Here is a 24,460-nt window from a genome sequence, read left to right on the forward strand (position 1 = left end):
TCCAGGTCCACAAATCTCAATGCTGTTAAACCTTGCACCTCCAACCTCTTCTCTACCAGAAGTCTCTGCATGAACATCCCATCCGTCATCCCCCTACCCTTTCTAAACCCCTGCTGCTCTTCTGCGATCTCCATTTCCACACTGTTCCTTATCCTCCCATCCAGAACCCTCTCCAACATCTTCATGACATGACTTCGGAACGCAATGCCCCTGTACTTCCCGGATATTGAACATCCCCCTTCCCCATCCATGTCGGCACAAATAACCCTGTCCTCCACTCCTCCGGAATTGAACCATCTCTCATACAACTTTATTATAATATAGAGCAAACGTATATGGTTATGTATTGTTTGTTTGTCTGTTTGTTTGTTTGTATGTGTGTTTATATGCGACCAAAACGCATTCTTCTTCTTCAAGTAAAATTAACACCCTCTTATTCTTAATTACGTTTAGACTGCTGAGACCCCTCAGACCTTTGACGTCCCTTTAAGTCCCCCAAGACCCTTCGGACCACCAAGACCCCCGAAGACTGAAAATACCCTTAAAGACCCAAAAGACCCTGAAGACCCAAAACACCCTAAAGACCCAAAATACCCTTGAAGGCCCTGAGGCTCAAAAAGACCCTGAAGACCGAAAATACCCTGAAGACCCCAAAGGCCCCGAAGATACAAAACACCCCAAAGACCCAAAATACCCTCAAAGGCCCAGAGGTCCAAAAGACCCTGAAGATCCAATAGCCCCTGAAGACATCGAAGACCCAAAAGACCCCGAAGACCTAAAACACCCAAAAGACCCAAAATACCCTTAAAGGCCCAGAGGATACAAAAGACCCTGAATACCCCGAAGACCCAAAACACCCTGAAGACTCTCACCATGTCTCTCTGAAAAGACCTACTGGACAACCCTCCCATCTACTTTCTCAACAATCCTCTCAAAGAAGTTCTGTCAATCAAGCTTTTGGGTCTCACGATCTGCCATGATCTTTCCTGGGAAAAACACATTTCCAATCTGGCCTCCAAAGCCAATCGCCGACTGGGCATTCCTCCATCGTGTGAAGTCCTTCCTTGGCACACCTGAGCTCCTCACAAGGCTTTCATCCGCAGCTCAAATGGAATACTGCTCTCTCCTCTGGGCTGGTGCTCCTGTCTCACACCTGGCTCGGCTTCACGCTGTTGAAACCAAAGCTTTAAGAATAATTGGAATCTCCCGTGATGAAGCTGATTCTGAGGGCCTTTCACTCACTCACCGCAGGCAGGTAGGTGGTCTTTCTGTCTTCTGCCGACTCCTCTCCGGCCTTGCTCCCCCAGCTCCCTCTGTGCTCTGTCCCCCAAATATTCCTACAGGTCGCCCAAGATCTGCCAGCAACCCTCTTCTGGTGAAATTGCCAAAATCAAGACTCTCTGCTCACCTTCACTCTTTCATTCCTCTTTATTCCAGCCTCTGGAACAAACCGCCTCACTCTCTTCAATCACACTCCTCCCTCCAGATCTTTAAAACAGCTGCTCACCACCATGTCTTATCTTCCCCCATCCAAAACCTTGATCTTTTCTACCCCTGTTAATTCACCCCAGATCCACTTTTTTGAAATACCACCTTCTTTCTTGGAAGTCCAAGCAGTATCCATGTGTTTTATACCTCTCCCCCCCACCCGCCCCCCCTTCCCATGCCTCCTCCCGCCAATCCCTCTCCCTCCCACAGATCTCCCGATGTCCCTGTTCTCTGCTGTTGTACATGTGTGCTTCCCTGTCTCTCCCCATATTGTCTCCAGCTCCCTTTATTGTATGTTTTGTGTGTCCGTTTTTTTTTTGTGATTAATGTGAGCTGTTACATGAGTCTCGATCTTGTATACAAAAAAAATAATGCAGCTGATGCCAAAAGACACTGATTCTGTGATCCAACTGATGCCAGAATACACCAATCTGGACATCAAGCTGATGCCAAAAGACTGATGCAGCCGATGCCAGAAGACACAACTGTGACGACAAAAGACGATTCATCTATAATAATGAAACAATGTGTGTGTGTGTGTGTGTGTGTGTGTGTGTGTGTGTGTGTGTGTGTGTGTGTGTGTGTGTGTTTGTCAAAGTATGTTTCCTCCACAACTCTAAAACCATGAAACCTAGCGGCCTGAAACTTTGCAAGTATACTAAGGGAACTCCAATGGAGTACATAACTGGGTGTTTGTGTTAATTTGATCACCTCTTTTGAAGATAATTTAGGGGGAGCTCATCACAAAAAACCACAAAATAAGTCTTACCAAGATGGCGGCACGCCATCTTTGTCAGGCCCTCCAACACCTTGCTTGTGTCTTAAGCTGCCATTTTGTTTTGGTCTGCTAAACAATGCCTTGGCTTGGAACAGGCTGCAACGGTTTCTTAACGATAAAGCGCTCAAATTATTTTCACTTTCCTTACTCATATCATCGAATGCCTGATCTTTGTACCGACAAATTGTTGTATGCATCGCTTTTGTAAGTGCTATAGTTTTCAAATTAGGAACTAAGAGCGATATTATGTATTACATGATGGGATTTTCTATGATGGACTGTCATGGACTAATTAAAGTATATAATGTAAATCTGGCTTCAGGTTTGAGGACCGGATCTCATGGACTAAATAAGTGTCAAAAAATCTGGAGTGAAATCTGAAAATTTAAAGAAATCAGTGATTCTTATAACTATGCGTATTTACTTTGAGCAAGGCTGCCATCCCTCCTTCTGCACTGTTGTCTTAATTTATACCTCCATAGGATAGGGTGTCACTCTACTGGGACCTGCGATACTTGTAGGAAACCCTAATATTTGAGCCATCTGTTTTTAAAATGCCCTCTATATTACTAATTCTGCCCTCTATATGACGGACCCAGATTGTGTCTATTTTGAAGAATTAAAGGGGGTGAGGATCTCTTTTTCTGAATTCAGTGAAGCGACAGGTGGTATTTTGAGAGAAACCTGCAGTGCAGCCCCACAGTGTTCAACACGTCTTTTTACAATGTGAGAGTGCCGAGTGAGCGATGTGGTAAGGTGACGTGAACAATGAGGTATTACGTATGCAGTTCAGTCATCTGTGCTATCCAAGTACCCTTACAAAAGTACCTGTAGGTGGCACAACTGCCACTCTGCTAAACACAACCAAAAAATACTGGTCGATGGATCAATGTTTATAGTTCAGACCTCACAGGCCTGCGGTGGGGCTCGCGGTGTCGTGTGGTGCCTCGGTGTCATCAGGTCCACCTGCTGAAAATGTGAATTTTTTTTTTAATTTTTTTTTACAAGAGATCACATTGTTTCACCTTTTTGTGCAATTTGCTTTCATTATATTGTGATCTGCTAGCCTGGTGTTGGGCTAGCGGCTAGCGGCTAGGGTGCCAGCTTAGGACTAAAATAAACCAAGGATCCTGGGTTCGAATCCCAGTCGATCGCTGAATTAACGACCAGGGGGGTTGACTCAGCCTGTCATCCTTCCGAGGTCGGCAAATTGAGTACCAGTTCACTGGTAATTCCCTGTGTGTTGTAAAAAGGCGACAAACAGGGTTGGCGACAAACAGGGTTGGCGACAAACAGGGTTGGCGACAAACAGGGTTGGCAGCAGAAAGGGCATCCGGCCGTAAAACATTGCTTCAAAAAGGGGACCAAAAAAAACAACAACAACCACGGTCCCCGAAAAAGGACAACCCCTGCTTGCGGGGAAAAATGGCCTCTAAAGGTGGTTTTTATATTCTGATCTGCTCCGATCTGATCTGTTTCCCTCATCCTCTCTCTTCTCCTATCTCTCTCTCCCTCTACCCTTCTCTCTCTCCACCTGACATCTCTCTCTCCCACCCCTCTTTCTCTCCACTCCTTAGTATTCCTGTCAGCGAAGCAACAGGTGGTATTCGCTAGTCTTATAAGCGAGAGAATTATGTTATCATACTAATCCATTAATACCATAAATTAATCCAAATTACATCCCTTTATAATTAACTTGCACATTTGACACATCAGCATTGATGGTGCATCTTTCTTGAAATAATGTCCCCCATGCCTCCCATCACCACTACCTCCTGCCCCTAGTTTATGTTTGTGTGAATACCTGGTTGCCATCTCTGCCTGAGAATCACCCTTGTTGGGGAGAGATTAAAGAGTTTCCAAAGTTAACCCTGTCCCTGCCTTGCCAGTGGTTCATGGCTAAGGAGAGCATTACCAGGATGTGTTCATATTCAAATTTTCACTTTGGAGAATCAAGAAACCACTTCACAGCATGACATGGAATGAAAACATGTGTCATGTAGGGGTCACGGTTAGTGGAGGAAGGAGCAGAGGATTTGTGATACATTTGTTTCCTGCGTGCATTATTTCACACCTTTGTGTTTAATATGTTTATCCTTGGCATCAGTCTTTATGATGGTGTCCCACAGGGCTTAGTGGGTTCTCATCATTGTGGACTGGTTGGTGGTATTTCAATCATCTCCCATTTTCTCAACCTGTCTTGCTTCCATTGCCCTTTCAGCTATCCAGCTCTCCCCAGCTCTCCCAGACAGGGCCCTTTTATCCAGCAATCCCCTCCTTATCAGGCTTTAAAAGTCCAGGTTTCCTGCTCACCTTCATTCCTTTGTCCCTGTCTTTCCCTGCCTCTGGAATTCCCTGCCTGTGCCTGCCCAATCACGTTCCTCGTTCTACTGCGTCAAGGTTGCAGCTCAGCACTCATCGTGTTATTTTCCTGATGTTCATGTTCTTTTCTTAATCTCATAATTACTCCCGCCAGGGAGTAATGCATTCGATCATGTCCGTGTGTGTGTGTGTGTGTGTGTGTGTGTGTGTGTGTGTGTGTGTGTGTGTGCGTTTGTGTGTTCGTGTGTTTGTGAACAAGATATCTGGAAAAGTTCAGAACGGATTTGGATGAAAGTTGGTGGGATGATTGCCATTGGGATAAGGAAGAATTGATAAATTTTTGGTGAAGCTCAGGATATTATTCCGGATCCAGGAATTTTTTGAAGGATTGTTTACCATTGGATTATAGGGCTCATTTTTTTTTTTACATTATCTTCTATACATTCTATATTTAACATTGTGATATGAAAATAGTTTTCATATTTGTTGTAATTGTAGTTTAAACTCGTGGTTATGCGTTAGAGCGGTGTATTTTGTTAGCAGCGTCGTCTTCAAGGTTCTTTTTTTTGTTCTTCTAATAAAGACATATTCTGTCATTTTAAAACCACCAAAGTGTGTATTCGGTTTCCCTGTTTCATAAAATGTATCGTTTGATACGTATAATGCTTTAAACTGTTTTTTTTTAAACCTCAGAACAGATATCAACATTTACCTCAGCGAATGTCAATCGCGGTGTCAGTATTTGATGAACTTATAAAGACTTAGGTGACTTATACGTGTGACCAGCATGTGCACGGGATTCTTCCCAGAAGAATGAGTGGACGCATTAGCCTGTACGACTTAAAATGAGCGAGTTTTGTTTTCACGTTTGGGCCAGTTTTACATGTTGTATCCCTAAGGAATGAACGAACGTTTTTCCTGGTTTACAATTTTATTTCAAGTCACACATGCCTCAAAATACACCCACCTATATAGAATTGAACGCTGAATCCGAAAATGTAAGTGAAATTGCCTTGTTTTTTTTAAACATTATCTTCTATATATTCTAAATATATATCTGTGCAGTGTCTGTCTTGTGTTGTCACTGAACTACTCCCTCAAACTTTTGTGAAATCGTACTTGACCCACGGCGGGAGTATGCGCTCTACTGAGTGGCGTTCTAGTTTTCTTAAGTTCTTTTGCAGATTATGATATTCCTTTTTTATTCCTGCTATTGTCATCTTCTATATCCCACCTTTTATTACCTACGCCCCCGAAAGTGGATGGAGGTTATGTTTTCACCCCTGTCTGTCTGTTTGTCTGTCTGTGAACAAGATATTTCAAAAGGTTGTGAACGGATTCGGACGAACTTTGGCAGAGAGGTAGCGTACGTGATACCGACGAAATGATTAGATTTTGGCGAAGATCCGGATTCGGATCCGGCTAGTAGAATTTTAAAAGCGATTTTTCACTATTGAGAGATCGGGCCAAAAACGATAAATAGCAGGATATCTCAAAAAGTTATGGACGGATTTGGACGAAACCTGGAAGAGATGTTGTTTATGTGACATGGACGAATCGATTCGATTTTGGTGAAGATCTGAATATGGATTCAGATACGAGAATTATTTAATATTTAAGTGATTCTTCACCATTGTGAGATCGGGTGAAAAGTGATAAATAACATATTTAAAAAGAAGTTATGGACGAGTTATGAATAAACTTGGGGGACGAGTTGGTTAGGTGACAAGAACAAACCGATTCGATTTTGGTTCAGGTGCGAATCCAGATCCGGCCTATCAGTGGGATACAAAACGTAAACTGTTCACCAGGTGGAGGTATGCGCTTTATACCGAGTGCCGCTCTTGTTTCAGGCAGTTTTTGTAAGTTCATCAAATGTCCACTTGTTCTCTTTGGATAAGTTGAAACCTCCACGTCCTCTGTCATATTGCTTTTTCTCTATGAGCTTTCTTTATTTTATATACTGCATTACAGCTCATGGAAGAGTGAGATGACAGAGGGTAAAAGCGCAATGAACTTATGGTGGGGGTAGTGGAGCAACAATGGCACACAACGAGAGAATGAACAAGCAGGAAAATAGGAGAAAAAGGAGATGAGGAACAGTAACCTGCAAGTAAGAGGGTTGGTTTGGGTAAGCTTAATGGGGTAGAAAATATCAAGGGGTAGGGATGGGGAATGACATGAGACGGCAGCGACTTCTTTTATTTTTTTTTAATGCTTTCTGATACAGTGCTCTTATTTCGAGGATATTTGTCTGAGCTAATCAAATATCGAATTCTCCATCTACATAGTATTTTGCTCCGTTATTGGAAGCAAATACTTTCTAGCATGGGTCCCCTTCACTGTGCGGACCTGGATTTGCTGTAATGCTCCTGTGGTTCTGTATTTATGCTGCAGTGAAGACCAAGCATTGCTTACATTGGGATTGAGTTTTCGTTTAGATGAAGCTTCCGGAGCCATTTTTGGAGTTAACGAAAGGTGCGTATGCAAAGCGAGAAATTAGCATACAGAAATAAGACCGAAGTTTAATCTCCTACTCGGCCTTCCATTTTCAAGCTCGCAGAATGCGCTGCTGTCTCCAGCTGTGGGCATATGCTTCTGATAGGGTCACAACCTTGGATTCCCTTACGATAAAAGCGAATCTGTATGCACCTGCAGGGATGCAAAAATTCAAACAATAGGTAGAGGAATGCCTACTGTGCTTTGGTGGCATTGCTAGTTTGTGCAAGGTGTACTGTTTGGCCAACAATTCAAATCAGGTGGTATTTCCACTTTTTTTTTTCTATCATCCACTTTTTGTTTTGAAATCCCGACTTCTTTCTTGCCTGGAAGTTCTAGCAGTGTCCATGTGTTTTATACCTTTCCCGCCTTCCCACGCCTCCTCCCCCCAAGCCCTCTCCCTCCCACAGATCTTCCGATGTCCCTGTTTTCTGCTGTTGTACTTGTGTGCTTCCCTCTCTCTCCCCATCTTGTCTCTCGCTCCCTTTATTGTATGTTTTGTGTGTCCGTTTGTCTTTTTTGTGATTGATGTTAGCTCTTTCACGAGCCTCGATCTTGTATACAAAAAAACAAAAAACAAAAAAACATTTTGAGGGTCACCAATTCAAGTAATTTCAATAATCTTGCACAAAGCTCAAGAATCTTTGGGCTCAAGAACCCAATAATTCAAGTGAAAGGACATACACGCAAACAGAGCCCATCATAATGCGTACGCTAAAAAGAAGGATCGAAGCTGATTGAGAAAAAGAAGAGGGCAGAGGAGAGGGAAGCAAGCCAAGGGTCATGGAATTGGGATGGAGGGAGAATAGGAAAATGAGGTTTGCAGACAATATATAGGATTAAGTGGAAAAGAATGAAATACTGCTTCTTGTGGAAAGGAATGAGGAAGGAACGCATTCAAAATTTCACCAAATTACATGAAAAATTTATATTTCACTCCATTTGCAGAGCAGCAATAGATATGGCATCAGTGAATGTATGAGAGCTGTTTTAGATAGTTCATATTGATTAAAGTTCACATTTACAGGAAACTTGGGAGCATCTTATTGTCCGACCTGTCATGGCATGTCATGAGATAATGGAGGATTTAACAAAGGGCTTGGAAAATTAAACCTTATTAGCCCGTCACGTGCACAGGAGACGGGGTTTTGTAATCACTTCTGTGTGTCTGTCTGTGTGTGTGTGTGTGTGTGTGTGTGTGTGTGTGTGTGTGTGTGTGTGTGTGTGTGTGTGTGTGTGTGTGGCTGTCTTTCTGGGCCGTAATTTTTTTATACCATTTGAGTTTTGTTATCAAATTCTCATCAAAGCTTTATTATGATAATATGAAGGCAAATTAATAATTTTGTCAAAAGGTCTTTGGTCAAAGGTCAGCGTCACATAAAATCATCAATTTTAATCTAATTGACCTGAAATTTAAATTTGACATTTGAGTTTTGTCATCAAATTTTCAACAAAGCTTTATTATGAGAATATGGAAAAGGTGAATTAATAATTTGGTCAAAAGGTCAAAAGCCAGCATCACATAAAATTGTCTATTTTCGTCTGATTGACCTGAAATTTTAAGAATTTGCATATTGTGTCATTGAATTGGTTCACCAATCAAAAGGTAGAAGCTGATTGTTTTTAGATCAAAAGGTCAAACAAAGGTCAATGTTGCACAGAATTGTCAAGTTTTGTCCAATTGGCCTGAAATTTAGAAAAATGTGCATATCGGGTCACTGAATTGGTTCACCAATGAAAAGGTAGAAGCTGATTTTTTTTTAGATCAAAAGCTCAAAGATCAAGGTTTTTTTTTTTTTTTTTTTTTTTTGTATACAAGATCGAGGCTCGTGAAAGAGCGAACATTAATCACACAGAAAGACAAACAGACACATAAAACAAATAACATCGGGAGCGGTAGACAAGATGGGGAGAGAGGGGGAAGGACACAAACACAACATTTGAGAGCAGGGACCGAGAGACATGGAGACATCGAGAGATCTGTGGGAGGGAGAGGGCTTTGGCGGGGAGGCATGTGAAGGGGGGGAGGCATGTGAAGGGGGGGGGGGTGGGAGAGGTATAAACATATGGACACTGCCAGGATTTCCAGGAAAGAAGTTGGAATTTCAAACAAGGTGAATCTGGGGTGAATTAGTGGGGGTAGAAAAGATCAAGGTTATGGATGGGGGAAGATAAGAGATGGTGGTGAACAGCTGTTTTAAAGACCTGGAGGGAGGAGAGGGATTGAAGGGAGTGTGGGAGTTTGTTCCACAGGCGGGAGAAAAGAGGAATGAAAGAGTGAAGGTGAGCAGAGAGCCGAGATTTCGGCAGTTTAACCATCAGAGGGTTGCTGGCAGATCTTGTGCGACCTGTAGGAATATTTGGGGGACAGAGCACAGAGAGAGCTGGGGGAGCAAGGCCGGAGAGGAGTCGGTAGAAGACAGAAAGGCCACCTACCTGCCTGCGGTGAGTGAGTGAAAGGCCCTCAGAGATAGCTTCATCGCGGGAGATTCCAATGATTTTGAAAGCTTTGGATTCAACAGCGTGAAGCCGAGCCATGTGTGAGGCAGGAGCACCAGCCCATAGGGGAGAACAGTATTCCATTGAGCTGCGGATGAAAGCCTTGTATGTGGTGAGGAGCTCAGGTGTGCCGAGGAAGGACTTCGCACGACGGAGGATGCCCAGTCGGCGACTGGCTTTGGAGGCCAGCTTGGAAATGTGGTTTTCCCAAGAAAGATCATAGCAGATAGTGAGACCCAAAAGCTTGAGCGACAGAACTTCTTGGAGAGGATTGTTGAGAAAGTAGATGGGAGGGTTAGGGTTAGGGTTAAGGTTGCATAGAATCATCCATTTTTGCCCAATTGACCTGAAATTTTAAGAATTTGAATATCAGGTCACTGAATTGGTTCACCAATCAAGAGCTAGAGGCTGATTTTTTTTCAGATCAAAAGGGCAAAGGTCAAGGTTGCATAGAATCATCAATGTTTGCCCAATTGACCTGAATTTTTTTTAGAATTTGCATATCGGGTCACTGAATTGGTTCACCAATCAAGAGCTAGAGGCTGATTTTTTTTCAGATCAAAAGGGCAAAGGTCAAGGTTGCATAGAATCATCAATGTTTGCCCAATTGACCTGAATTTTTTTTAGAATTTGCATATCGGGTCACTGAATTGGTTCACCAATCAAAAGCTAGGACAGATTATTTTTAGATCAAAAGCTCAAAAGTCAAGGCTGCTTAAAATCATAAATTTTCATTTTGTATTTTTTATTTTTTTTACTGTTTTGGTTATTTTGAGCATACAGAAGAAGAAGAGAACGTCTGAATACAAACGGACGCGGATGGACTTTGCATTTTCAGATGCTTTCTAGTTTGAATAATATTTTGTGAAGCCCTCTTTCATGGGAACATGTACACCCTGGCATACAACATTAAAGGCTTGCGTTGATTTCCTTTTTCTTATATTTGATCCCTTTCCCAATCAAAAGGGATTAAGAATCAGAGAGAGCGTTAAATCCTGCAGCAAGAGCTCAAAACGCTCCATCAATACATCGACAAGGAAAGTTCCAGGACTCTCATGGCGTCGCCGCAATGAGCCCCAGTAGGCTTATGGGGAGAAAATTTACCAAGAGCCGCTTGAGGGCTTCATCCACCCATACCTCACCTTCTTAACCCTTTCCTCCCCCCAACAAACCCTTCCTCAATTCAGCAATCATGGAATCACGTGAAAAGCTCATCCTTCCCTGCATCAGGAGCCCGGACCAATTCCGGCCGCTTCAAAGCACATTTACACAACAAGTGCCGAGCGGATTCATTGCTCGCCCACATACGAAGCTTGACCGTGGATATCAAGAGCAGAAGAATGGAAGGGAGGAGGTGCTCGTCATTAAATCTCGCAAGTTCAGGGCAGAAATCCACTATAGGCAAGCACGGATCGCACCCGGTAATCCCTATGCGCACCTGGACACGAGGCAGCATACCCCCGGGAGCCGCTGGTTTGTCGTTTCAAATCTCAGCTCGACAGCTCAATTTCTCTCGCCTTCATTTCTCTCGGCATCCCGGAAAGACTGTGACGTCGGCCAGGGCACCTCCGGCGGCCGCCCTCCCCACGGCGTAGCCTGCTCTGCCTACAAGCTTCGCTCCTTAACCCCACGGCGATGCGACAATGAACATTCGCTGCCCCCGGCTAGTTCACAAGCTGCAGTAATTATGACTTGTTAACCACTCCGTGGACATCCAGCACGATAATTGGATCAGACCTTCCGCTCGAATTACAGAAATTCTCGACTGAGAGATGAATGCCGTGTCAGGCAGGTTAGCAGCTCGGGGTAATCAGAGGAGATGTGTTTTCCTTATTCCCTCTTAATTCTCGCGGGAACATTTCATTGAAAAGTCCCCGCCCCCAGCAGGAAAATATGGTGAAATGAGGTCGCTAGTGAGAGTACATCCACAATAACACGACTACAAAGGCCGGAGCAGCGAGGGATCGATATACGTCCGAGTGGAAGAGGAGAAAGATGTGCGATCGAGACGGACACCTGGAGCAAAACGATAGCCATGAAATTACAAAAATTCCGCTTTTTCTTTCCCTTTTAGAAATTGCCAAAAATATTTCCTCATCTCGTTTATTTCGTTTTTACTGTCCCAGGTGTTATATGTGGCTGGGGTGCTTTCCAGGGCATTGTATGGTTCATTACGCATTTTTAAGTCTCCCTTATCATTTTGCGAACAGGGCATTTCTGTACCTTGAAAATACCTTTCAAGCCTCTGATAATAATACACCATGTCCAGCAGATTTCAGTCTCATCAGACTCGTGTAATTTGCTGTATACAGTGCATTCAGAAAGTATTCAGACCCCTTCACTTTTTTCACATTTTGTTATGTTGCAGCCTTATGCTGAAATCGTTTAAATTCATTTTTTCCCTCATCAATCTGCACTCAATACCCCATAATGACAAAGAGAAAACAGGATTTTAGAAAGTTTTGCAAATTTATTAAAAAGAAAAAACTGAAATATCACATTTACATAAGTATTCATACCCTTTGCTATGACACTTGAAATTTAGCTCAGGTGCCTCCCATTTCTCTTGATCATCTTTGAGATGTTTCTATACCTTGATTGGAGTCCACCTGTGGTAAATTCAATTGATTGGACATGATTTGGAAAGGCACACACCTGTCTATATAAGGTCTCACAGCTGACAATGCATATCAGAGCAAAAACCAAGCCATGAGGTCGAAGGAACTGCCTGCAGAGCTCAGAGACAGGATTGTGTCGAGGCACAGATCTGGGGAAGCCTACAAAAATTTTTCTGCTGCATTGAAGGTTCCCAAGAGCACAGTGGCCTCCATAATTCTTAAATGGAAGAAGCTTGGAACAACCAGGACTCGTCCTAGAGCTGGCCGCCCGGCCAAACTGAGCAATCCGGGGAGAAGGGCCTTGGTAAGAGAGGTGACCAGGAACCCGATGGTCACTCTGGCTGAGCTCCAGAGATCCTGTGTGGAGATGGGAGAAACTTCCAGAAGGACAACCATCACTGCAACACTCCACCGATCTGGGCTTTATGGAAGAGAGGCCAGACGGAAGGCCAAACAGTTCGATCTTGGTTTCATCAGACCACAGAATCTTGTTTCTCACAGTCTGAGAGTCCTTTAGGTGCTTTTTTGCAAACTCCAAGCGGGCTTCATGTGTCCTTCACTGAGGAGAGACTTCCATCTGGCCACTCTGCCATAAAGCCCAGAATGAAACGATTTCAGCATAAGGCCGCAACATAACAAAATGTGAAAAAAGTGAAGGGGTCTGAATACTTTCTGAATGCACTGTAGATAAATATGAAGTGGACAAGATTCGTATGAGTGGACAATAATTTATTTTGGTAATGGAAAATGGCAAATATAAATAAATACATGTAGCAGCTCTGCACAAAGTAGACATATTAGGATCATCATACAGTTGTGGCCAAAAAATTTGGCACCCTTGCATTTTTTTCGAATAACTCACAATTTTCTCGAAAAATAAGTTGAAATTGACGAAAGCATTTGGTATTCACAATTATTTATTTCACTGTTAATATTACAGAACCTTTGTTTTTGATTCAGAACTTAATATATCCTTTTAAATCAGAACATAAAAAGAAATGGCAATGACAAAATTATTGACACCCTAGACTTGATATTTGGTAGCACGGCCTTTGGACAAAATAACTGCACATCAAGCGCTTCCTATAGCCATGAATGAGCTTCCTCCACCTCTCTACTGGCAGTATGATCCACTCTTCTTGTGTAAACTGATCCAGTTCTCCCAGATTTGAAGGGTGCCTTCTCCCAAATGCTGTTTTCAGATCTCCCCATAGGTGTTCAATGTGATTTGGATCTGGACTCATTGCTGGCCACTTCAAACAGTCTAGAGTTTTGTCTTGAACCATTCTTGGGTGCTTTTTGAAGTGTGATTGGGGTCATTGTCCTACTGAAAGACCCATGACCTTCGACGGAGACCCAGCTTTCTGACACTGGGTTGAACATTGTGCCCAAAATGCCTTGGTAATCTCCTGATTTCATGATTCCATGCACACATTCAAGGTACCCAGTGCCAGAGGCAGCACAACAACCCCAAAACATCACTGAACCTCCTCCAATGTTTGACTGTAGGGAAGGTGTTCTTTTCTTGGAAGGCCTAATTTTGTTTTCTGTAAACATAGAGATGATGTGCTTTGCCAAAAAGATCTAATTTGATCTCATTTGTCGAGAAGACATTCTCCCAGTAGGATTTTGGCTTGTTCAGGTGTGTTTTGGCAAACTCCAGTTGGGCTTTCTTATGTCTCTCTCTCAGCAGTGGGATCCTCCTGTGTCTCCTACCATATAACCCCCTTTAATTGAGTTGGCGACGGATGGTGTGAGTTGAAACTGTTGTACCTTGTGTCTGAAGGTAAGCTTGAATCTGTTTGGAGTTGATCGAGGTGCTTTATCCACCATTCTAACAATCATTTGCTGCAATCTTCAATCAAGTTTTCTCTTTCTACCATGTCCAGGGAGGTTGGCTACAGTGCCATGTGCCTTAAACTTCCTGATAACATTGCGTACGGTGGACAGAACATCATATATTGATGTATATTCATTTATATATATATATATATATATATATATATATATATATACATATATATATATATATATATATATACATATATATATAAAGGAGGAGTGTCTGTGTGTGTGTGTGTGTGTATATGTGTGTCTGTCTGGATGTCCGCTTATAACTCAAGAACTACACATCGGAGAAAAGTTTTAGACACAGATTCGGAATCAGCATAAAATCCTGGTGGTTATAGGCTACGTTTTATTTTAATATCAATGGTTTAAAAAAACTACGCCACCTGCAATTCCATGGTGGTTGGTGGCGGCGCTATACGTTCGGGGTGTATTGCAATGGTTTGTCGGGTTTGGCTGTGGGTCCAGAGACGAAGAGTGAGACGAAGTTGTAGGAGGAAGAAGAGGCGCAGCCGCTGTGGAGGGCCTCAATCGTGAGTGGAAATGGCGGGAATTGCATTTGTATCGCAAAGTAAAGGATCTGCATTCATTTCTGAACTTGCATTGGTGGATTGTTATACATCTGCATTATTTTTCATAAAAAAACTTTATGTTGAACTTGAAGGCTCCAAGCACGGACTATATATATAGCCCTCATTGGGGTAAAAATAAAAGTAAAAATCCTGCTATCGCTTGCCAAGCTAGCCATCCCCCCCCCCCTCCCCCTACCCCTCCCCCCTCCCCCTACCCCTCCCCCTCCTCCGCCCCCTCCCTCCTCCCCCTCCCCTCCTCCCCTCTCCTCCTCCTCCTCCCCTCTCCTCCTCCCTCCTCCCCCTCCCCTTCCCCTTCCTCCTCTTCTCCCCTCCCCCCCTCTTCTCCCCTCCCCCCTCTTCTCCCCTCCCCACCCTCTCCTCCCCTCCCCACCCTCTCCTCCCCTCCTGTTCCCCTCCCCTCCCCCCGCCCCCCCCTGTTCCCCTCCCCTCCCCCATCCCCCCCTGTTCCCCTCCCCTCCCCCCCCGTTCCCCTCCCCCTCCCCCCCGTTCCCTCCCCCCCCGTTCCCCTCCCCTCCCCCCCGTTCCCCTCCCCTCCCCCCCGTTCCCCTCCCCTCCCCCCCGTTCCCCTCCCCCCTTCCTCCTCCCCCCCTTCCCCCGCCCGGCAATGCCGGGTAGGTACTTCCCATGGCCAGCTGTACGTGGGCTGCTCGAGGGTTGGAAAACCAAGCAATCTTTATGTCTTGGCACCAAGTAAGAAAACCAGAAATGTTGTACTCCAAGAGGTTTTGAGAAATTGAAAATTGACAAAACGCCATGTAGGAAATGTACTGTGATATTGCTCTAAAATATACATGTTCTTTTCATCATATATTTGTATTATTCTTATTCAACCCGGGTGAAGCCCCCCCCTCCCCCCGCCCCTCCCCCTCTTCCTCCCCTCCCCCCTCCCCCCTCCCCCACTCCCCCCTCACCCCTCCCCTCCACTCCTCCCTCCCCCTCCCCCCTCCCCCCTCCCCTCCCCCCCTCCCCTCCCCTCTCCTCCTCCCCCCTCTTCTCCCCTCTCCTCCTCCTCCTCCCTCCTCTTCTCCCCTCCCCCCCTCCCCCCCTCTTCTCCCCTCCCCCCTCTCCTCCCGTTCCCCTCCCCTACCGCCTCCCCTCCCTTGCCCCGCCCGGCAATGCCAGGTACTTCCCATGGCCAGCTGTACGTGGGCTGCTCGAGGGTTGGAAAACCAAGCAATCTTTATGTCTTGGCACCAAGTAAGAAAACCAGAAATGTTGTATACCAAGAGGTTTTGAGAAATTGAAAATTGACAAAACGTCATGTAGGAAATGTACTGTGATATTGCTCTAAAATATACATGTTCTTTTTATCATATATTTGTATTATTCTTATTAAACCCGGGCTAAGCACCCCCCTCCCCCCTCCCACTCCCCTCCTCCCTCCCCCTCCCCTCCCCCCTCACCCCTCACTCCCCTCCCCCTCCCTCCCTCCCACTCCCCTCCCCTCCCACTCCCCTCCCCCTCCCCTCCCCCTCTCCCTCCCCCTCCTCCCCCCCTCCCTCTCCCTACCCCCTCCACTCCCCCTCTCCCTCCCCTCCCCCCTCCCCCCCTCACCTCCGCTCCCCCCTCACCTCCCCCTCCCCCCTCACCTCCGCTCCCCCCTCCCCTCCCCCTCCACTCCCCCTCCCCCCTCACCTCCGCTCCCCCCTCCCCTCCCCCTCCACTCCCCCTCCCCTCACCTCCCCCTCCTCCCCTCCTCCCCCTCCCTCCTCTCCTCTCCTCCTCCCCCTCCCTCCTCTTCTCCCCTCCCCCCCTCTTCTCCCCTCCCCACCCTCTCCTCCCCTCCCCCCCCGTTCCCCTCCCCTCCCCTTCCTCCTCCCCTCCCTTCCCCCGCCCAGCAATGCCGGGTACTTCCCATGGCCAGCTGTACGTGGGCTGCTCGAGGGTTGGAAAACCAAGCAATCTTTATGTCTTGGCACCAAGTAAGAAAACCAGAAATGTTGTACACCAAGAGGTTTTGAGAAATTGAAAATTGACAAAACGTCATGTAGGAAATGTACTGTGATATTGCTCTAAAATATACATGTTCTTTTTATCATATATTTGTATTATTCTTATTCAACCCGGGCGAAGCCGGGTACCTCAGCTAGTATATATATATATGTGTATTATATATATATATATATTATATATATATATATATATATATATATATATATATATATACATGGACAGTATATATTGTTGTTGCGGATCTCAACGTCGGACTTCCCCTTACCAAGGGGGGATTAGTCCCCTTGTCTTTTACTAGCCGACGCGATCCGGGGCTATGACGTTCCTTCCGGTCAGCGCTGAATAGGGTGGTAGGCCGAATTATTCCTATTACCTAATTACCAACGCCTCCCAGGAAGCAAGGAAATAACCCCACCAGAATCACGGTTGTAGTGGAAACGCCGAGCGATAGCGAGCCGTGATCCGAGCTGTTCTACAGAACTAAACCCGATTTGAGCGGTTCCGAATCGTGCCACACTTACCCAATGGAGGAAAGGACTGATACAGTCGAATTAGGAAGAAACAGGAAGAACAATTGGTTTATTAACAATTTGTACAGGAAGGAGGAGAAGTACACACAGTGAATTTTATACAGTCTTAACTTATCCCTGGACAAACGGGACCGTCACACACAGACACACTCACACGGGGATGTCGAAGGTTGGGTAGATGGTCCGGGGATGATGGCGTCCAGGTAGTCCATCCTCCGGTCCCCAACTCGTACCGCGAAGCAGAGGAAAACAGACGGCCGCGGTCAGGAACTCTCCTCGTGTCGTTTGGCGCGCACGGGATTATTAGAGGGCAACGGTAGGATGGCTTTGCGGTTACACTCACGGCTCAGCTGCGTACGTTATAATCGGACAACTCAAACGCGCTTCTTAATGCGTTTCTCCTCAATAACCCGAGACTGTCATGCGCACACCGGTCTCCTTAGTGCTGTTACCACACGAGTGCTCCGGATCAGTTCTCTCAATGGCTTCTCGCTTGGTTCGCGCTTGGCTCCCGTCCTCTCCAGCTCAACTGCCACGAGTGCCTCTCCCTTCTCGTCTCTCCCTTCTCGTCTCTCGTGGGGGCCTCACGCCAAGGGTTTTATTACCACGCCCTTGGAACCCTCTCGAATTTGCCAGCCACGCTCTTACCACGCCCCTCACGCCCTTTCACCCGAGCCCTGGTTGGTTGTTGGCTCTTACCGGCTCCTCCCTTGACGTGCTGCTTGACGTGGCCACACCCCGACCTCACGCTCCTCCCCCTTTCCAGGCCTACCTCGTGGCATTTGGCTGGTTTCGAGCGAAAACCCTTGCCAGCAGCATTCGGCAAAGGAGTTGGATTAGCCGAATCAGGGCGCGGGATGGATGCTGCCCAACGAGGTCGATTTGGAGGGTGGGCCGCAAAATGAACGGGACCTAATCTTATTTATTTTACACAACGCAGGTATCACTAATGGAAATGACCTTATTCTCACACATACTATGACATAACTAATGTTCTAAGGTGGCCTACGTGTTGCATGTGGACTGACTATGGGGGCAAACCTTTAATGATCATATATGTACATTCTCAGAACCGCAACACTGCACCCCTCCTTCGCCAGGCTCATCCCCGAGCCGAACCCACACACGTGAGCCTGACCGGTTCTGATGCAAGGGTCAGGTCTACTTTTTAATTTAGTGTGACACTTAGGTGTGGTTACCCTCTACATTTAACCTAGCACCCTGTGTGCGACAGTTTTAAACACTAGATATGTCCCACCTACTGCGTTGTGTACTAACTATCAGACTCACGCCCACAATTAACCGAATTACGGAAAGAATTCGTAAACTATACATAAAGCCGGTGGGGAGCATGTTATTTACAAGACTAATCTACTTATTTACAATACTAGAACCCAGGACCTGTTCTTTTGTGGGAAAGAAGAGATTTGGAAAGGAGAAACACATAATGCACTGCAGCAATACACCATACACCAATATGCACCAAAAATGCACAATTATGCACAATCATCAAAAAATCACATTTCATAATAAATCAATGATGTCTTGTGCTTGGCTGCTGGGCTGCGGCGTCTTCTTGCTTCGTCTTCGGTGTGCCCTCATAAAAACTTACAGTCTTCCTTCCTGACACACCAAAGGAATAAATAAAAAGGCACAAAACATGTCCGTTTTCATTTTGGCCAGCAGGGCCAACTTAGGTGGTCTGACTGCATGGCATCGAGGCCACTTAAAAACACAGTGGTCTGCAGTAGCAAGATAATGTTTGCCGCGATTGTCTGCCCCAGCAAAGGTGCCTGGCCACAGAACGTGTGGTCCATAGGTATACCAGTGCAGGCAACAGGTAGCAGGGTACAGCTGCACAGGTGGAGCAAAGTGCAGCCGCACAGCTCAGGGTTCCTGCACACTCCCCTCAACAAAAGATATGGGTCCATGGGTGGGGAGGAAAGACAAAGCAGAGGTTAGCGGAGGCAAGGGCACAAGGGTACACATCAATACAAGGCAATGCAACATGAGGGGCACGGGAGAGCGAGCGGAGAAAGCTCGTCCCTAGCCGTCCGTCACCCCCCATGTCAACCTACACTACCCTTGCCCCTCCCCGTATTTACACTTTACAAATTCCGTCTCTACCGTCTTGTCTCCCATATCTCCCCCTAATCCAAATTCGTTTCCAATCCCTCCCAAGAAGGAAGGGATGGAATATCACACAATGTCTCACCCACGTCATGATGTGTCTTTCATTCCAAATTGTTCACAAAAACCTGGTGTGGAGTCCTGTCACCTTGGTGAGTGGATGTGGATGGTGTGAAAGGATTTCATCCTAACTATACTCTAATTGACATTAACTCATTTAAACTACCCGGGGTCTTGCCCTGCCAATCCAATTGGCCTCTTTAAACTATGTGGTTCTAAAAACCAATTCCCATTGACCATCCTGTGGTGCCTCCCAATTTGGGGTCTCACTCCCCCAATTTTTCCTACTGTGCCCTCGCACAATTTTGGGGCTGGGTCGTGTGGCTCTACCAGCAGGTCCTACTTACCTGTGCACCCCGCCACTGAAGTCGCCACCCGAGCTTGCCTAGCTCCTCACAACTACCCTAAACTGGGGAAGGCCCTCCTGGCTCTCTCATCCCGCTGATGCCCTCTCTGGCATTGGGCTACCCGGGTCCTTCTCTCGAATCCTCGGGCCCCGCTGAACTCTACACTGACACTACCTGGCTCCCAGAGCCTACCTGCGGCCTCACCTGGCCGACAGACTACCAGTGGCGGAGTGCCCATCTAACCATACTCACCAACAGGCTCACACGCCCAGCCTTTCCACTCACTCATGCACCCCTCAAAGCAACAACTTGCTACTCCCTGCACCACAGATGTCAATCTCCAAACAATTTACCTACTCCCTCTACCTAACTTTAAACTACCCTCCCCGGGTATTCGTGAAGGGGTCCATCTTCCCCCATCCACTCGTTCGCACCATGCACTCCACACTACTCATTCCACACGACTCAGTCCACACCATTTATTCCCTTGCACCCCATGCAAGTCAATCACTCAACACACTTACACATGCCCTCAATACACCACTCATACACTTTCTCTGGTCATCCCCGACCAATGCCTCATTTCACCAAGTTCATGCACACAGTGGTTCCCATTCAATTCCTCATTTCAAGCTCATCACAAAGACTCTCAATCTCAAGCTCCTACACATAGCATCATCTAACTAACTACTTCCCTCTCATACTCGTGCTTTCCCGTCTTCCCTTACACTAAGCACACCCTCGTCATTATCATCCATCTAATCTGAGTACGTCCCCTCTACCTGTACAAATGTCACTACTTAAATGTTATGTCTCCTATGGTCATCTCTAAATCCCTAACAATATCCTAGCCTGCCCTCGGCTATCTTTCACTGCCATCCCCATAATCTAAAGCTCATGTGCCCCAAGGTGAGGGATGGTAGATCTACCATCCCTCTACATCGGACATCATTCCCCATCTATATAATAATAGCGTAAGGACTCGACTTTGTTATCCCTTTTACGCCGCACCCAGTGACCCGATGCCCACAGCACAAATGGATTTACGATCTACGAACCGCGCTCTTTGTTTGTCACGTACAGCCATTCTCGAAAAATCTGAATTAGCCGACGTTGGGGCCAAAAGGCATCCGATTAACTGCCGATATGACGCCATCTTACGGCGCCATCGTATTGGCATCTGCTGGGCGAAGGCGAAGCAAGCCGTCTGCTGATTGGACAGGCGAAGGCGACAGCAAGCTGTCCACTGAGTGGACAATCCTGAGCATGCATTTGTGCCGGTGTCGTCGATCGCGGTGTACGCTAACCTCATCAGGTGGATTTACCATAATTTCTTCCATATACTGTGATTACAACGAAGTGAAACCGATCAGCAGCCCATCAGTATCATCTAAAGCAATAAATACCAAGGCTTCAGCTTCTTAAAGCTTAAAACAAAGTGTACTTCGCCGAGGGATGAAAAGTAGGCGTAGGCCTAGGCCCTACCTATCCAGTTGTTGTGTTTCCATTGTGTGGCGTAGGGTAGGTCATGATCAGCCCCCCCCCCCCCTTCGTTTCACCAACTCCTGCATCTGCCACCGTTCATGATTATCAAAGTAGGCTTTACCCTGTTCACGATAAGGTAGAAATCAGTGAGTTGTATGCGAAGAGATAAAAGGATGGCATTGACTTCGAGACGGTACATGATATTTTCAAAGTATATCGTAGCGTTGTCATTTAAGTAGATTGCAATAAATACGTTGTTCATATACGCACTCTTCATTCTCATCTTTCTTCCTCACTCTTACTCGGACAAGGAAATCCCCTATGCCAATCCATAATGGTACACTCTATCCATACACCACATCCTCCCTTCCGTGGATGTTCCACGGGTTTCGGCTAGTCACTATAGTCCACTAATCTCGAGCCTCGTCGGGGTGGGAATACTTTTTTACTGCTCGGCTTCGAAACGCCGAGCAATGCATGCTGGTGGTTGGTCTCCTGTTGGTGGGTCCGTCCGGCATTTTCGATTCTGGGGAGGAGCATACTTGGGCCGAGGTTCCAGGCGCCATCGCGGCGCGGAGCCTTCCGGTCTCCGGCACAATGACCCAACCTCTCCCGTCCGGAGCACCGCGCCCGCCAGGGGGCGAAAGGTCTGATCTCGGCTTCCTCCCCTGGAATCGTGCCGTTTGCCCTTGCGCCACGGCACGGCACCGACATACAGGGTGGGGCCCGGCACGAATCGTGCACGCCGCCACGGCAACGATCCCCGCCGGCTCCCGCAGCACCCAAAGCGCACCACGCCCCGAGAGCTCGCGTCGGCTGTACGTCGCCCTAAACGCTGCCCCGGTCTGCGTCGATGCCCGATCGCATTCTCACACCTCGCGACCCGTTTCTCACTTCGTACACCGAGGCGCTCCAGCGCCTCTCATACACTCCATGCATTTCCGTTATTGGCACTTTCTTGTGCACACTCGTTCCCCGCACACTCTGGTGCACACCACTCAGGCGCACTCACTCTCTCGTTACATCCTCTGTAACACCCCACGGGTGTGCACTCCTGCACACACACACTCAGCGCCAACCTACCCACGGGTGTGCAATCTCCTGTTGCACACCAATCACGCGCTCTGGTGTGCACTCCTGCACACTCTCCATGGCCAACTCACACTCTGTGTCGCACTCTTCACACATACACTCCGTTGTGCAATCACTCTCACTCTCGGTTTCACACTCTGTTTCACACTTTTCCGTTATACACTCACGCTTCGGCGCACACCTTTTCCTCACACGCAGCGCCATTTACTTTCACATATCGCACCACGGACCTTCCACGAGCGCCCGGGTGACGTCGGGATCCCAAGGCGCGGTGAAAAATCCTTTCGCGCCAAACACTTTCGCGCCATACCTTTTCGCGCCATACACAACCTTACTTACCTTCGGGACCCTTTTCCACAGCAGCGCCTGCAAATTCTCATTGGGGTTAGACAGCACGACATCACAATGCGAATGCAGACTTTGAGCGCATTCCATCTTTTTCTCCCATTTAATTCCTGATTCTGCAGTCTCCTCAACCCCAATTGTCCTCTGCAATTTGAATTATTTCTTTTTCTTTAATTATTTCCTCGACGACCGCCGGTGCCAATAAAATTTCATTTTCCAACTCGGCGGCCGTCGGCCTTTTCTATACCCATGTCGCGATTTCTACCCCGGTCCACCCGGCTGTCCTTTGCTCCCCCTCGCTTAACCCGCGTTTCTCACACCGCGTTATCAATGTGCCCTTCCCCGCTTGACCTGTGCTTTATTTCTTTCCCCATCTCTTTTATTTGGCCTACGATTCTGTTACCACACCCTTTTAACCCGTCTTCATTCCTACCATTTGATTCTCTTGGGTGGCCATCCTGTTTCCAACCCGTTAACCCTCATTCATTTCTCCCATGTGGCCACCCACGTCCTTCAATTGGCCCCCACTTTGCTTTCTAATCCCCCCAATTTACTTTCTAATCCCCCCAATTGGCTTTCTAATCCCCCCAATTTGCTTTCTAATCCCCCAATTTGATTTCCCATATCATTTCTCAATCCCCCAATTTGATTTCCCATATCATTTCTCATTTGCTCCTGCGTTCTGTCCCCCCCCCCCCATTTGTATGGCTGCCTGAATCTGCGCCATGAGAGCCTGCACATCCATCACCCCCATTTGCGCAGTGGGCGTGGCCCTCGTCGCCATGTGCGAGGCGCCGCCTTTTGTTCGCCTGCCACCACCTACTGCTGCACCCTCATTGATGTCCTCTTCCATTTCTCCCAATTGTCCCAATTCTTCCCAGGGGGTTAATTCTAACTTCCCTGGGTTAATTCTAACTCCTCATCTACCCCACCGGCATCCGACCGCCTTGGCTATCCATGGCACAATTTAATTTAGATTTTAATGCTAAATTTGGGGTCGCTCGTAATTTTGACCAAATTTGTCCAAAAGATAAAAAATTTGGTTCGGGTTTCAAACCCCACTCCCCGACACCAATTGTTGCGGATCTCCAACATCGGCCTCCCCCTTATCAAGGGGGGATTAATCCCCTTGTCCTTTCACTGGCCGACCGCGATCCTGGGACGATCATGTTCCTTCGGTCAGCGCTAAATAGGGTGGTTGGTCGAATTGGTCCTATTACCTAAGTACCAGCGCCTTCCGGGAAGCAAGGAAATAACCCCACCCAAACCACGGCGTTAGTGGACATGCCTAGCGAAGCGAGCCGCGATTTGGGCCATTAACAGGTACTAAACCCGATTGGAGCGGTTCTTAATCATGCCACGCTTACCCAATTGAGGAAATGACTAAAACGAAGGGAATAACACAATAATTTATTAACAATTTGTACACTAAGAAGAGGAAGAAGCAGATACACAGGGCAGCCTTATACAGTCTTATACTTATCCCTGGACACGGGCCCGTTCACACTCAGACTCACTCTCAGACTCACTCACACGGGGTTTGTAGATGGTCGGGATGAGGGTCCAAAGATGCGTCCACAGCTCGTCCGGTCCCCGACTCGTACCGTGCAGGCGATGGAAGATGGCAGGCAGCTCTCCGCGTGCGTAGGCGCGAGGCAGACAATTATATATCAGGGGATCGGTAAGTGGCGATTATAGTGCGTACGTTATAGTTGTACCGTGCCTTTATACGCGCTCCCGGTATCGCTATGTACAATGCGCCACTCCCCCAATGATGTTACCGAAGCGCCTTCCACCAACGTCTTCTGCCCGAATGCCAAGGCTTGGCTCCCCTCACAAGTCCTTCACAACGCTGCAGTCCTTCGCCAGCCCT

This window comes from Myxine glutinosa, chromosome 6, assembly GCF_964187855.1.
Source record: "Myxine glutinosa chromosome 6, kmMyxGlut1.1, whole genome shotgun sequence".
Taxonomy (NCBI): Eukaryota; Metazoa; Chordata; class Myxini; order Myxiniformes; family Myxinidae; genus Myxine; species Myxine glutinosa.